Consider the following 16,347-nt stretch of genomic DNA (forward strand, 5'->3'; position numbering starts at 1 on the left):
GTGTGGACACTGGATGGGGGAGGAGACATCCAGCGGCTAATCACCAAATCTAAACACCTGGAAATGTGGCATCATAGGCTATGTGGTCATTATCATTATCATAAGCCCTCTAATTAACCAACAAATCACATGCTAATGTATCACAGTATACAGGAGTCAATGTACTTAACTGAATGACAGATGCAAAATTTCTTAAGTTTTAAATATGACAACAGGGTCAGCTCTTGCTGTTACCCGAGGGACTTGTTTTAATCATAAACTCTAATTTTGAGGGTAAAGGGGCATTTTAATGTTTCAAAAGTTAATCCGTTGGACTGAAATGTCTGATGAATGTCTGAATTGATTTGAAGGAGACATACGCTTGTAGGATCTACATTATAATCCCACAGTCAATATAACAACACAGATGTCAAAAAGAAAAGTGCAAAATAAATAAATAAATAAATAAATATTTTATAATAAATAATAATAAATAAAAAAATAAGACACAAATAGATACAGAGACAGACAGACAGACAGACAGACAGACAGACAGACAGATAGATAGATAGATAGATAGATTGATAGATACAAAATAAATTATACATGTATATTAAAGAATAATTGAATAAACAAACAAACAAACATACAAATAAATAAATAAAAATACATACATAAATAAAGCCACACAGACTAATAAAGTTTAATTTAACAACATTATGGTATCTATGGTTGTGTTTGTCCAGTCATGCATGAAAACACAGTTAAGTATGATGCATTCTGAGGAGCAGTGCTTTTGTGTCAGGCTATTTGCTGGCCATAGTGAGGTCATCAGGAGTGGGGAAGCAGGCTTTGTGAAGGCCCTGCACAGGTGTGGCAGCAGCCCTCGCTGAAGGAGTGCAGTGAAGCACGAACAATCATCTAAATGTCTGTGAGATGAAATGGCTAGTTAACAATCTTTGGACTGCCCCAACCTCCGAGCTTTTGTCGGCTATCGATCGACCAGCTGCCACTGGGTCATTGTCAGCCTGGATGGGAGCCCCTTTGGCTGGCAGGGATGGGTAGCAGTTTGAGTGTGTGAGTGTGTGTGTGTGTATATTTGTGTGTTGGATAGAGGGTTGTTGCTTCTTTCTAAAAGGCTTTCTTATCCTTTAAGTTATAGGTTAGTCTAGTTAATTACCGGTAGGTAAGATTCATTATTTGAAAGATTAAGGCACAAAAAGGAAAAAAAAAGTCTTTCAAGTCTATGAGGGTATATGATAGAACTGAAAAAAAGCCATTAAATCATGTGGTTCACTTAACAAGTACGTAAGCAAGTAGACAGCTCCTTATTCTTTTTAAGGTGATATGTTGACTCAATGTAATCATGGAAAAAATCAGTAAATAATGTTTGAGTATGAATGGGTCATTTTGAATATAAAATTAACTCTAGATGTCACAAATAACAAATAACTACAAAAGCAACCATAAAACAATGTAAATACATATTGAAAACAGCAAAAAAAATTACCTTATTAATTATTCATGCCCAAGTGCATGATGGGAACAACTGGATCATGACTCAAAGTATTTACTAAAACAATCTTTGTAAAAGTAAGAAACAATTCCAAGTAAAATATACTTATATGTTCATACTTTGAATTCTACAAGCTTAAAGCAAGTACTAATATTGAATTTACTCTTTTTTTTTCATTCTTGCCTGAACTAATTTATTTAATGTAGAAATTACATTTGTTTTTCTGTATTATTTACTTCACCACAAAATCATTTTTTATCAGTTTGGGCAGACCTGAACTGCTTCTAAAGTGTCCTATGATCCCATTAGAAAGAACACAACTGATCACAAATCCAATTAAACCATCACAATTATTTAATACACTCTTTATTCCCAGACTTTTCTGACTGTCCCCTACATTACTCCAGTGGGTGTGTGCAAGTTTGTCAGCGTGAGGGACAGCACTACAGCCAGTGGCACTGAGTAAAGTGCTGAGAGTCAGCCCTGACTCCTACAGTTTCAGTAATTATCCACAACTGCCCATTCTGTCCATCTACAGCCATAATGGAGACCAGAGCGTGTGCCTGTCACCACTACAGAAAGAGAGGGAAGGGACAGGCGAGAGACAGGGTGGAGAGACAAGTATTTGCCTTCCTCATTATGTCATTGCGGTGACACAACAGCAACTTCTTTTTTTCTTTTGTCACTGTGACAAAACATTTAAGTTAGCAAACTCATTCTGAGAGGGGCCCCGCATCATTAAATAAAGTTCTCAGGAAATATACTGACACTATGCCAGAGAGATGTGCTGCTGTAATTGCTGCAAAAGGTGGACATACCAAACATAAAAGTTAAAAGTGAATACAAACAGTATGATTTCAGTGATCTGATATTTGTTGTGCTTAGAGCAACCATCTGCATGTTTCATGAACATAATAAGATGAAATCATGTTTGGCCAACATTGTATAACATATACTTATTTAAACATTGACTGAACATCTTAATTATTACATTTAAACCGTGTTTGTTATGTTTTTATGACAATGTTATAGTTGATGCCCTCCAAAGTATGGTCTACTTTACACACTGCTCACTCAGGAAGGGAGGCTTATTGATTATTTTTTGTATTCGCAGACATTCCTTTGTCCTTCCATAGCCTGACACTTGTTTTTAATCAGTCAGCTGATGTCTCTTGGCTTATAATTTGTGCTCAGTTGACACGAAGAGAATTTAGATGTCACAGACAGAAAGGCACTGGAACTGTGCTGAGGTCAGCAGGCACCTGCAGTGCTAGACTCTAGAGATATGTGGCGGCATGTCATTGCAACAAAAAGATGTTCCTGTACTCCAAAAATGAACTCACACAAGCTACAGTTTATTGTACTAAGTAGCTCTAAAACCAAGAGTTATAGTTTTATTTTGCTACCCTTTTATGATATATCCAGTGTCTATCATGTTCAAAACATCTCAAATTTTGATTAGATTTTTTTCCCCCTAGGGGCTGACCAGAAAGATACCACTGAGACCTCGAGAACATTGCTGGTTCGAATCTCACACCATCAGATGCCAAGATCTCACTGCTTTCGAGTAACCTGGATGTTCTCAGCATTGTTTCATTTGAAAAATAGTGTTGAACAAAAACGCTGCAGGATAAAGTTCGTTGTATAGAAACATTGACTCTACTTAAAGTCCAGCCTTGCATTCAAAAATCCATGTGCATTTCCCTTCTGGAAGAATCAGATTGAAGAAGAAGTAAAAATGAGAGAATTGTGGAACGGAGATACGAAGGAGGGGCTTGCTAAAAGAAGTCAGGACAGTCTCACCATGCAATTTAATCTCTGTATACCCAGGCAAGTATTGACAGTTGTCCTGTGGAAGCTATTAAAGTTGCTGTCCAAGGTTAAATGAAATTGCAGTTTATCAGGGGAGCATTGAGAAAATAAGGGAATCTGCTGGAGCCGGCTGATTAATGTGGAGCATGATCAACACAAGGGGGTTCATTAAACCATACATCACTAGGGTAATTTAACATGTCATCGTGCCTGCTGTCTCCCCCTGCAACACGTGTATTTATGTGTGCGTGGGGGTGTGAGATTGTGTGTGTACATCAAAGAATCAGTGTCGGTTTGGGTGTTGGCTGATCTTATATTGTGAGAAATGATATGCAGCATTGTATCGTGCTGAAATGAAATAACGGTAATTGTTAAAATGCTCCTTCCCACTTTTGGGGTTTGTAGGTGCATGATGGGTAAAATATGACATGGAAGGGTAACCTTCACTTTAGGGATGCACGATCATGATTTTTTATGGCCGATTCCGATACCGATTTTTTACAAGCAAACTGGCCGATTCCGATACCGATTTCCGATTTTTTTTTATCTTTTAAGCAACAAACAAGAAAGAAGGAAAGTGTGCATAAACAAGATATTTGGTATTTAATAGGCCAAACTGGCTTTTGGCTATTGAAAACAATAACTGTAACCATCTGAAATTAACAGCAGTAACTACACAGTAAGTAGCCTACATTCAATACAAACATAGATGGTACAGACATCAGCATTTAGCTTTTGTTTTTGAATTGGGTTGAAACTAAATAGAACTGGCCTTAAATTAAGAGATCAACTGTTACATGTGAAATTAAAAGCTGTAACTGCATAGTTCTACAATCCAAACAACACAATCAACACACATTCAATAAGATGTTTCTTAATCAGCATTCAGTATTTTAGTTTTTAAATTTGGTTTTAAATAGGTCTTTACCAGTGAGACTAAATAAAAGTATGCTATATAAATAAATTTTCCAAAATGTTAGAATCAATTAATGTTGGTGCGAAAAAACAAAGATGCAAAGCTTTTCATTCATCCAATAAAAAAAAGCGACCCCATTGGAACTCAATTGATACAAGTGAAGCCCATTTTTAGCGATTTTTAGCACTTCCGTTTCTGACGCGCAGACTCAAACTTAGCTTGATGACGTCAGCAACCTGTCTGACAGATGTAAATCTTCTAGTAGCTGTGCGTACAAACTGCCATCGTTAATCTTGCAGAGACGGCGAGCTTGAGCGGGGAGTTCTTTGGCGTGAGTGAGCAGGAGTAAGTATTCTGATTAATTATTTTGTATAGTATTTTAAAATGTAATGCCAGGGCTTGTATCTATGGGCTTCTCTCTTGACGTCTCCCCGATTGCCTGCGAGCTTCTCTTCCTGTCTGTACGGTAATTTCTCTACTGTGCGTCAGAGAGTCGAGTGGTTATGACGCAATCCTATTTTTACAAAAACTGTTTCTATGGGGCCATAATGTAACATAGAAGGTAATGGAGCCCTTTATACATTGTCGTGTATCTTTAGAAATAAATAATGGACAAATGGAATCTTTAAACGCCTCAGATGTAAAGTTATTTGCTGTCAAAGTGACGCCAAAATGAATGGGAGTCAATGGGATGCTAACGCAAGTGACTTTCTGCTACAAGATGGCGGCACGCGGCCGACTTCAACTTCCGGTCGACTTCCTTCCTGCCTGCATCCAACATGTGAGAAGTTGAGCTGAACATCTCTTCACAGTCTACTCGTGTTCAGGGCGCGGACCAGTACAGTATACGCTCGCGCAGCTTCAGTGCGCAGGAAAGGCTCTTATTTGTGTGCCAGTACAACAACGGCTGTTTGCTTCCTGCTATCTGTGCCTCAGACATGAAGCTCTGCATTTCCAGTGCTTGAACGGCTGCCTGTGTCCTGCGCACAGATTTCGAAATACTTCCACACAAATGAAATAGCGAACCTTTACAATGTAGTATGTGCACGCGAGCGCACTTCCGGAAAAATCGGCCAAAAAAAGACCAAAAACCGATTTATGGCCGGTCAACCGGGGCATCCCTACTTCACATATGGGTATTTCTGTTGGAAATTTGAGGACTTTTAGAAAATAAACTCTCATAAAATCCAATTCACACTTTCACTCATTTATTTAATGTGTTTAACAATGTCAAATAGTGCATATAGAATACATCGAAGGAAAATGCAGTCATTGTATTTTTTTTTTTCTGAAAAGTCAGTTTCTTTGACATTTTCACAGTATATCAAATTATGTTTTAGTTAGCAGCATTCTGTGGTTTGAAATTACATTTAAAGGGGTCATAATGATGTTGCTAAAAAGAACATTATGTTAGTGTATTTGGCGTCATGAAATGTGTTTTATGCGGTTTAAGGTTCACAAAACACATTGTTTTGCACATACTGTACAATATTGTTTCTCATCTATGCCCCGCCTTCTGTCACGCATTGTTTTTTTACAGAGCTCATCAGTCTGAAAAGTGAGGTATGTTCTGATTGGCCAGCTATCCAGTACATTGTGATTGGCTGAATGCCTCAAGCTTGTGACGGAAATGTTACACCATTCACTATACTTTGATGACGTGTGTCCTGGCACGACAGGACAAAAACAATAAAAAACCCATTACAAACGAGGCATTTGTTGCATCCGGGGGGACATCTATACTGATTATAATGACTTACACTTATTATGCGTTGCATTAAGTATCGTGCTGCGTAAACATAATACCATGTCTGCATTTGTGATATGCTTAAAGCTCCCATTTTAATCATCAGTGGGAAATCTTTTACTTATGTAAACATACTTACATACTGTGAGTCAGAAGTGCCAGAATGTCCTTGCAAATATGGAACTGCCCCACTTTATAGGAACATTCTGGCGTAATAATCAAGGAACTTTGCTGCCGTACCAGCAAATTTCCTTGCTTATTATGCCAGAATGAGATTATAGTTCATAGCCATATCAGCCTAGAAAATCATAACTTTTCATTTTTCGTTGGTCTTAGTACACAATGTAACAGAAGAGTAATGTTTTAAATAGAAACTATTTTTTGTTATTCTATCTCATCTAATAGGGCAAACTTGTATAGGGCAAAATTGTGCGTTGTGATGAACCCTGGATTTATACAAACATTTATGTAAAATTTAACTCTACAGATATTGAAATAGGCTCATTTATACTGATTTCACACATTTGATTAGAATATTTAGCATTTTTAAAATTCAATATTAAGAGCTGCATGACAGAACCTTGGCCTCTCTATTGCCATCTTTGGTTGAAAATTATTTGCATGTTACTTGCGTAGTAACCATAGAGTTTTTGAAGCTCAAAATGGGTGGAGCCAGGCCATCGCCATATTGGCAGAAAATGGGCAAAAAGCTGGTTGCTGAAACCATGCCCACCTAGCTCGATGATGGTGGCCATGCCCTTAATTATGCAGAATTTTAAGGCTTAATATAATTTAAACGATGAGTTATACAAAAATTCACCCCCTCACAGTTGTCATGAAGGGCAAAATTAGCTATATAGACCAAAACCACTTTTTGTTCCAGGCTGTAAAATTAAAAAAAAAAATTTCTGGTGTAATGTCAGTCTATGGGACTGACTCCCCCTTTAGTCATGTCCGTGTTGGTTTCATGAGAAAGACTGGAAGGTTACTGCTTGGTAACCTAACTGTTTTACGTTAGTTTTGCTTAGGCATGACGGAACAGATCTGTTATTAATTTAGCATTAAGTGTATTAAAGGAAAAAAGTAATCGGAGCAAACAAGTAATTATTTATTATATCTGCCTGTGATTATCTGAGTTTTGCTTTGGCGCATGCTTTGGCACTTTCCCATGTTTACTCTAAACATATCTTCGTTTTGACAATGGAGGATTCCACAGAGGTTAACTATGGTTGCTTTTAGAAGTGACCAAGTTCTACTAGTTCTACTTCTCTTATTAGTTCAAAGTATACACAACAACACTATTTATTGTAGTTACAAACCACACAGGATAGTAAGCATACCTTGTTTTTATTACAGCATGGCATAAATAGAAAAAATCTAATTATGTATGCTAGGTATTTTTGCGCGGAATCCAACCCGACAGCTCAAAATACAAATCTTTATTGTAGGCCTACCCTAGTGAATCTGGATAAAGCATGAATATGATTTTGGAAATGGATTTTTATATGCTATAGGTCACTGATATATTTGTATGAGTAGGAATGTGGGACAAAGCAAAAACAATAACAGCTACACGTATAAAAGTATCGAAAAATGATGAAGATGCAGTACAAAAAAATTACAAGACAATTTTAATGTGACCTTCATTTGTTAGTTTTAATAAAAGTCAAAGTTTTTGTCATAAAAGTCCCCATAGTTAAAGAACTCCAATATATAGAATCAATTTAAAATCTTTAATATTGCAAGAGACTTTATCACTTTGATAGCTGAACAGAAAAAACCCGTGACAAACAAGGGCACTATATCACTTCTGCAGGGACGTCTGGCGTTTCTATTAACATCCTCATCGTTTCACAGTTTCCCCCAATGTCCGGCCCTCTCTAATCAGGAGGGCCTCATGATCACTTGCAGTTTTGCAGTGGGACTGGCGCAGGCATAAATAAGGCTATGCTAATAGAGCTGGGCAAGGCATGTCATTTATTATCAAGGATTTGTTTACAGGAGGATAATTGATGGTGCCTGCGGGACAGTGGAGAGTCGGACATGAATCACGGGCCAGACGAGGCTCTTGATAAGGCGCTGAGAGTCGCTCGTAATTAAGCGGGGCACTAGAGACCAATTGTTTGTGGAATGATTTGGCCGGGGCTAATTGACACTAATTGTTTAATCTGATTTTCTTGCCTTCCACTGTGATTCTAAGTCAGGCCCAGTAGAGCAGTCATCCACAACACTGTATTAATGAGGTGTGAGGGGATATTAGTGCGTGTATGAATGTGTGTGTGTGGTCGAGGTTCATGCATATGGAAGGGAATTAGTTCTTGGAACGTCTGATGGTTCTCGAGGAAGAATTGGGAGAAGAATACGGTAAATGCGTATGTGATATTTCACGTTCTCAGTGTTTACATTTAAAATAAATGAATCGTGATTTGTCTTACTGTCTTTTACTTTAAACTACTGGGTACAAATGATCTCGGTGGGTTGCTTTCTTCCCTAATGTGTTGCATGTGGCTGGCTACAAGCTGTAAATGAAACTTCCAGCCCTGCTCAGCCCGCACACCTTCAGTCAGGTTATCACACAGCGCTAACAGCGGGGCTGCTTCAGTCGATCTGATTTACCAGTGCTCTTCAAACCCCTCTGAGAACAGTTCAACCCCACTCTGTTCCAGCTGACTGACACATAATGGTTTTTAATAGCCATATTACTTAAAATTACTGGGTCAACAGTAGCAAATGTGTTTTATGGCTCATTAGCCAAAAATGTTAGACAAACAGTGCCTCTATATTTAACATGCGAAGATGCAGAAGAAACGTTTTCATGTTGGAGTCTCACCGAGTCTAATACTGGGGCTTTTTGGCAAAAGCAACGAGTTCCTGGAGAATGTGCAGGGTTAATATTTTTTTTCTCATATGCCAGTGATTTTAAAAATGTTATGACTGTATATTAATTTAGATCGCTGGGGTCTTCCCTTTTTATTTCATTAATCATGTAAGAACCTTTGCAGAGAAAATTGAACCATAATAATAAGTCATGGTGACAATATCAAGTTGTTATTTTTTATTTTTTTGATGTATGGAATAAATGCACATCATTTTAGTTTTTTACTCTACTTCATAATTATTAACTGATATTCAATATATCAATAATAATAATGATTACCAGCAAAATTACAGAATTGTTTTTTTTTAGTTGATAAAATTAAATATTCCACAATGCTGCTGAATGTTTTTCATTCCATCATAGCCTTATGTTATAGTCTGATATTAAATAACTGTGCCAATATGCTATGCTTTCTGCATAGGATTACAATTAAACTCTAAATCTGACTTTTATATTTTAATTAAGCTCTATCAGGTTTGCAGTGTAGGTCAAATAGTTTTCCAAAGCATGTGTAGACGATGATGATGATGTTGTCATAGCTGAACTGTTTTATCAACTGTTCTTCGGGGTTAGTTTAGTAAAAAAGTTTCCAGACAAAGTCATCTGGCTTCATCTGATTGCATTTGGCACATTTATAAAAACACTTAAAGATGGGACGAGCCGAACCAATGAACATTAGATCACATTTAACACTCATCAGCCTTCTAGCTTTTTAATTAACACAAACCGTGATGAGAAATTAATGATGATTAGAATGGGAGATGTAGTATGTTATCAAGATCACTGGTGGTGAAGGGTGGAATTTTGCTGCACTCTTGCCAGAATCACAGCTCAGTTGGCACACATGCAGAAGTTACAGAAGCATGTTTTCATTATTTTAATCTTTGAGGTTTGGAGCTTTAATTTCTAATTATTTACATGAAATTGATATTTAATAAAACTCCACCAGATCTTCATTTTGTATTTGAACATTTCTTTTGACTTTCACTGGTCATGATGAAGCTTGTTTGAAGGCTGGATTATTTGCATTTCAATTAACATTTATCTTGTCAGTGTCTTCTCAATGAAGTATTTGTGATTTATCAGGGATGGCTGCCTTTACTTTGTGCTAATAATTGGATGCTTTTGAAAGGATGAGTTTCATTGATTTTGTCGATGACTGCGGACATTACTTGCGCGAACCCTAGAATGTCAGCAGGGTCTGTGTTGAGCCGCGATCAATGGCGGTGAATCTTCCCTGCTTTTTTATTTACTCCAGTCCGCATTGATTGAAACATGCAATAGTTCAGGGAGATATTGTCATGACACTGAAAAGTTTCACATTCGGAGCCTCCAAAAGCTCAATTTAGATTTTTAACATCTATCGGCTTTATATAAAGATGATGATGATGATGATATCTGCCCCCTGATCCTTACAAATGTCAAATGCTGACTAATACAAAATGAAAAAAACTGGGTTTTGTCACTGATACAGAGCATATGAATGTAATTTTATTTTAAAAATAGTATTAGCACATAATCTAAAAAAAAAAAAAAAAAAAAAAAAAATATATATATATATATATATATATATATTGCAAGTAGTTACAAAGAATCAGCAAATAATGTTGAATTAAACCAGAATTGTTGACAAACTACAGTAATCTTTGTTCTATTAAGAACTTAACAAAACAAACAAACAAAAACATAGTTGATCATAGTTAAGAGTCAATAAGATTTTTGTTATTACTGTTATTCAGCAAGGATACAGTGAATAAATCAATGAAAAAGTGTCTGTTGTTTTGAACTTTCTGTTCATCAAAGAATCCGGTTTCCTCAAAATTATTTCTGGAGCCCCATATCAGTATATTACAATGACTTCTGAAGGATTATGTGACACTGAAGAGCTTTGCCATCACAGCAATAAATTACACTTTATAATACATACAAATGAGGAAAGAACTATTACAGTTTTTACCATATTTTTGATAAAATAAATTCAGCCTTTATGAGCATAAGGGACTTTTTAAAACACCAAAATAGCTTACTGACCCCAAACTTTCATAGTTTGTATAAGCAATATATTTAATCTGTATAGATTTACATATATTTCAAGCACATATATCAGCAGTTTCAGTCAAACTTAAAGCATTTTTATCCAATAATGGTGAGAAAATCTTCACAAATCTCTCAAAGAGAGTAACAAAATGTAGTTTTGGGTTTTGTGTTTAAAGTCTTCCATTCTGAGCCGAACAAAGACAACAGCTTTAGTCCAGCGGATTAATCTCAGTCTAAACATCAGACAAACTCAACGCAATAGAAAACGTGTTGTGCATTCACTCCGGCCATGCAATTCATTCAGGTATTTTCAGTGGAAAAACTAAATCTGACTTCTCATTTTTTCCTCAAAAAGTGGTCAAACACTGACAAATGAACAATCCCCACAATCTACCTTGTGGTTCTTGCCTCTCCCTATTACTTTACCCATAAACAATGGCTCGCATGTGCTGTCAGTGAGTTGACGTTTGCATGTCCCATTTTTGTAGGAGCTTAGAGAAAGGTCACTTGTTGTAACCCATCTGGGACTCAGCGGGTTGAATGTAATCAGTATGCACTTGTTATTCCGGGTGCCTGTGCATTCTCTTTTTATCTGCTTGTTGGAGAGAAGTTAATTTCCCTTGTGACCTTTGTGTAATAAAACAGCATTATCTGTTGCACTAGGGAAGAAGCAAATTAGCTTTCTCAGTAGTGTTTTGTCACAGAGGTGATCACTTATAAAGTTATTTACTTAATTAGATTAAGAGCGCTGTAAAGGCCCCGTCTAGAGTGAGGAGGCGTATCTTGTCTGTCCATATTATCTCATGGACTCTCTAGCCGGAGAGCACAATGTCTGGGCATCTCTGCTATGTTCCTCATGTTCCTGAGAAGGATTATGATGATACCGACGGCCGGCGCTTCCTAGCGACCGTGTCTAATTTTGATGAGTCAGACTTACTGTGAATCGCTTATCTGAAGTAGGCCGACGAAGGAGGTTGGATGACAACCATTTTAACACCCGGCTCCAATGTGGCCGCTTTGGAATCACCTGAACTGAACGGAATGACAAAAGCTCCATACTAAAAGCATTATAAGCGCCAATTCTCCTGTCTAAAGCTCTTAATGTGGCTATTTTGCACAGCGCTGCACGAACATGTGCTATTTGATAGCCTTGAGTTTCTTTCAGCCATTCAGTTTGGCTAATCCTTCCCCTTATGCTTAGACTGCGGCGTGATTTGTCGGTTAAACTGGATCTGCCACACTTTGTCCTAAAAAGCCTGATGGCAATCTGTCAGTGCGAAAAAGCTGTCCAAAATTTTGTTTTTCCATTGCAGGTACACGTCTGCAAGTCGCTGCTTGTTTTTATTTCATTTGGTTACAGTGCAGTGAGGTTGTTCAATAAACAGGACTGGAAAATACGCTAAAGGGGGGGCCACAATACGCTTAGGGCGGCTTGTATGAGCATCTTTTTTTATGGGGGAAACTTTCTCACACACCCGTTTTTGTGAATGAAGAACAGGCGCCGAGAGTCCCACAGGTATATGCGGGTGTATTTGTGTGTGTGAACCTCTGAAGGTGAATGTAATGCTTTGCTGACCCGTGGAATCTACCTCATTATCTGGCCCATTGTGCTATTCTCCTTCCTTGGCCCCTTTCACACCCTGTCACCCAGCCACCTCCACTGCCACCGGCCTGGCCAGCTCATTCATGTCCCTTCAGCCCATTGTGAGGCCCCTGGAACCCAGGGCCCTGTAGCGAGCAGGGGGAAAGGGCTGCCCCTGCTTTGTGTTTCCCTTGCCGCTCTTCACACGCACGGCGGGGAACTTCCTTTCTCATGTCACCGAAACCGGCATGGCCTAATCCGCCTGGCCACACCACCCGCCGAGCATGCTGGGAAGGCGCATTTATAAAGCAGTCCCTAATGGTTCGTTAATAAATCGCTTCCATTTTACGCTCGACTCTTCACACTAGCACACAGGAGGATAAGACCGGGCCGGAAGATCCGTCATTATGCATGTCGGCGAACAAGCGAGTGCTTTGATAGGAGAGTCCCAGATAGATTCACAGATTCTAGGATGTCAGAAGATGAACGTATGAGTTTTTTGACCTGAAATAGCTCGTAACGTGCTGTGATTGTGCGGAGGTGTGAGTTTTGCTCAAGGGTTAATGGTTAGAGCACTGCCCTGCTGACCGATTGCAGCCCCTCATGGGTCTCTAGAGAATCTATTTCCCATCATCCTCTGTCTTTAAAGAGGTGACTTTGGTTAAAGCACTCTGGCTAAGAGGTTAGACAGGAGCTCCATATTGACTTCGACAGTAACCAAGATGCGTATGGTCTGTGATCTGAATGGCCCCCGTGTGAGGCGTAGAGGGGGCTTCTTGTGTGAATGGGACTATGGGTGATTGGCTCAGCGGGAGCGGTCAGGGGTGTTAGGGGTGTCGGGAGCCCACAGGGCTAATCTTGTTAAGTGTGACACACAGCTGGGGGAGTGGAGGGGTGGTCCCAGTAAGACAAACACACACACACACACACACACACTAACAAGTGCGTCATGCACAAAGCTGAATATGATGGCAGAAGGGCATATTTAAGTAATTTTTGTTGTGTATATTAAAATAAAATTAGCGGTCACACTTTTTTGGTCCATATTTTATGGTCCAATTCTCGCTATTAAAAAACCATTAACTATTATTTTGCCTCAATAAACTCCCAATTTACTGCTTATTAATAGTTAGTAAGGTAGTTGTTAAGTTTAGGTTTGGGGTAGGATTAGGAATGTAGAATATGGTCATGCAAAATAAGTGCTTTATAAGTACTAATAAACAACCTATATGTTAATAATACACATGCTAATAAGCAACTAGCTAATAGTGAGAATTGGCCACTAAAATAAAGTGTTACCAAATTATCTTATTTTACTGCTCAATTTTAGGATCAGTTATGTCGTTTTTGGCCTACCTGTTAATTTCTTCAAAGACGTAGCCTATTAAAAATGCATTTTACACATGCAGTTTTGCTAAAATTCATGAACATTTGAAAAACATATTTTAGCAAAGTCAATGTCATGTGGTTCGACCAACATGCTGACAAAATTCATCAGATGAAAAGTATCATATGATAGAGATCCTCAGTAATGACTGTGTGTCAAGTTCAATAAAGTCTTGTAAATTATCATATAATTTGACCAATGGAAAGGTTGAAAAATGTCATGTGGTGCGACTCCCCCAAATCATATTCATAATTAACAATTACTGACTTTGTTCAAAAATACCCTGAAAAATATATTGACAAAACATTTTGATGACAAATGATTGCGATTGGTTGTATTCATTAATAGTTACACCACATGACATTTTTAGAATGATTCAATTGCAACTGTTCTTTAAAATGGTATAAAAGGTTTTTAAAACCATATGAAACCAACATGAACACAATCTTGTTTTTTAAACTAGATTTTTTAAAGATTTTTTCTTTTCTTTAATACATCATTGACCCTTTAACCTTATGATAGTCAACAATATTGATTACATTGATTTGCAGTCAAGCACAAAAATATTGGCCATCATAAATGAGTTAATTGTTCTGAAGAATCTGAATGCTTGCTTTTTTGCTCATTTAGATCATGAACTATTGTTGCAAAACTAATCCTGGCCACTTTTTTTGATTCAATGAAATTAAAGTCAAACTTCATGAGTGCATGAGAATGGCATAAGTGGATTAAAGTAGTAATTAGTTCTTTTTTTTTAGGTTTCACAGTCAAAGTAGTAATTTCAGAGGCCATGGGGTCATGTTGTTTGTCATGAGAAACTGAGATTGGGTCAATTAGAGTGTAGGAGGATGTGTTCCGTTCATCTGACAGCTGCATGTGGCGCTACAAAACTTAACAATTAGTGAACATTTAGAAGAGAGAAAAAACTAAACCGAAAGAGTGAACGGTGTACTATAATCTGCCTACAACATCGCACTGAGAGCCAAGACATAATGGACCTTTTTCATTTTTGCCCAAAACAAAGGCAATTATTATACCATCGATTCCTCATATAGACAGAGCACTTAATAATGTGCGATTTGAGATGATTTGGATGATGTGTTGCAGTTTTTAATGCATGGAGGAGCAGAACCATTACAGGCACTCCTCACCTCCAGCAATCTGCGTTGAACCCTCTGTCAGTCAATCAATGCTCTCGCTTATCCAGAGAGGCATAAATTGGGTGGTTATAACAAACAAAAAGCTATCAGTGGCTATGAATAGAGAGCAACTACTGAGCAGGGTCAAGCGTCAAAAGCTCTGACTAACCGTGAGCGAGCTGCTGTCATCAATAATATGGAAAGAGAAAGAAAAACAGCCAGGAGAGTATGAGTAACTCGAGATAATGGTGGAGCAGGTCTAAATCTATAGGTTATGAAATGCGCTCTCTACCTGGATTGCATTTTCCTGTGATCCTGTACATAATTCCTACACAGAAATAGCAAAGATAAAGAAAAAAAGCAATGCACTTTCCTGTTGAGGTATGTGTGCCAGGTTTGAAGCTCTGTATATTGCATGAATTATCGTGAATGTCTCTGCGGGACGCTCAGAGAGGTTAAGGTCATGCAGGTATACGTGGCTGGTCCTGGTAGCAAACATAATTGGCAGCATGTTTTTTCAGGTACAGTATAAACACCTCATCTTGTCAGACTGTGGCATAGCATGTAATTACCGCTCTTCCTCTTGCTAAATGGGCTCTGTATTCGTGTTGTGGGGATTTCCAGTGTCTTTCCATAACAACTCCAATCAGAGAAGAAAGTGAAGGGGTATTTAGTTCTTCTCCAGAAGTGTTTCGCAAACTTGCCTTGTAATGTTATACACGGAAGTCAAGGCGAGAAATGGCAAAGAGTGCTTAGAAGGTATTAGGATTTTTAAGGTTCACAGAGAATGCAAAATGGCCCATAAATGGCCCAGAAAAGCATTTAAATTGGAAATGTACTCACTTGGTATTTACTTGTGCAAAATGCAAAGCACCATCTCAATTACACTGCTATAAATGCTTTGTGCATGACAAGAATCAATTATACTTATTTAATAATAACAATAATAATAAAATGTAACTTTAAAATGTTAACACAGAGGAGACGAATTGTTAAATAAAGTCGTTATTTCCTTTTTTTTTTTTTTTTTGCACACAAATAGTATTCTCGTAGCTTCGTAAAATTACAGTTGAACCATTGATGTCACACGATTTATTTTAACTATCTCCTTGCTATGTTTCTGAGCCTTGATCGTGATCATTGCTGTCTATGGGAGGGTCAGAGAGCTCTCGGAATTAATCAAAAATATCTTAACTTGTGTTCTGAAGATGACTGAAGGTCTTGACATGAGGGTGAGTAATTAATGACAGAATTATTTTATTTTTGGGTGAACTGTACCTTTAATACATTTGACGGTTGAGTACATAGAACAAGTGCACAGTGCATAGTGCATCATTTGGGACACAAATAAAAA

This window comes from Carassius carassius, chromosome 15 (genome assembly GCF_963082965.1).
Source record: "Carassius carassius chromosome 15, fCarCar2.1, whole genome shotgun sequence".
Lineage (NCBI taxonomy): Eukaryota > Metazoa > Chordata > Actinopteri > Cypriniformes > Cyprinidae > Carassius > Carassius carassius.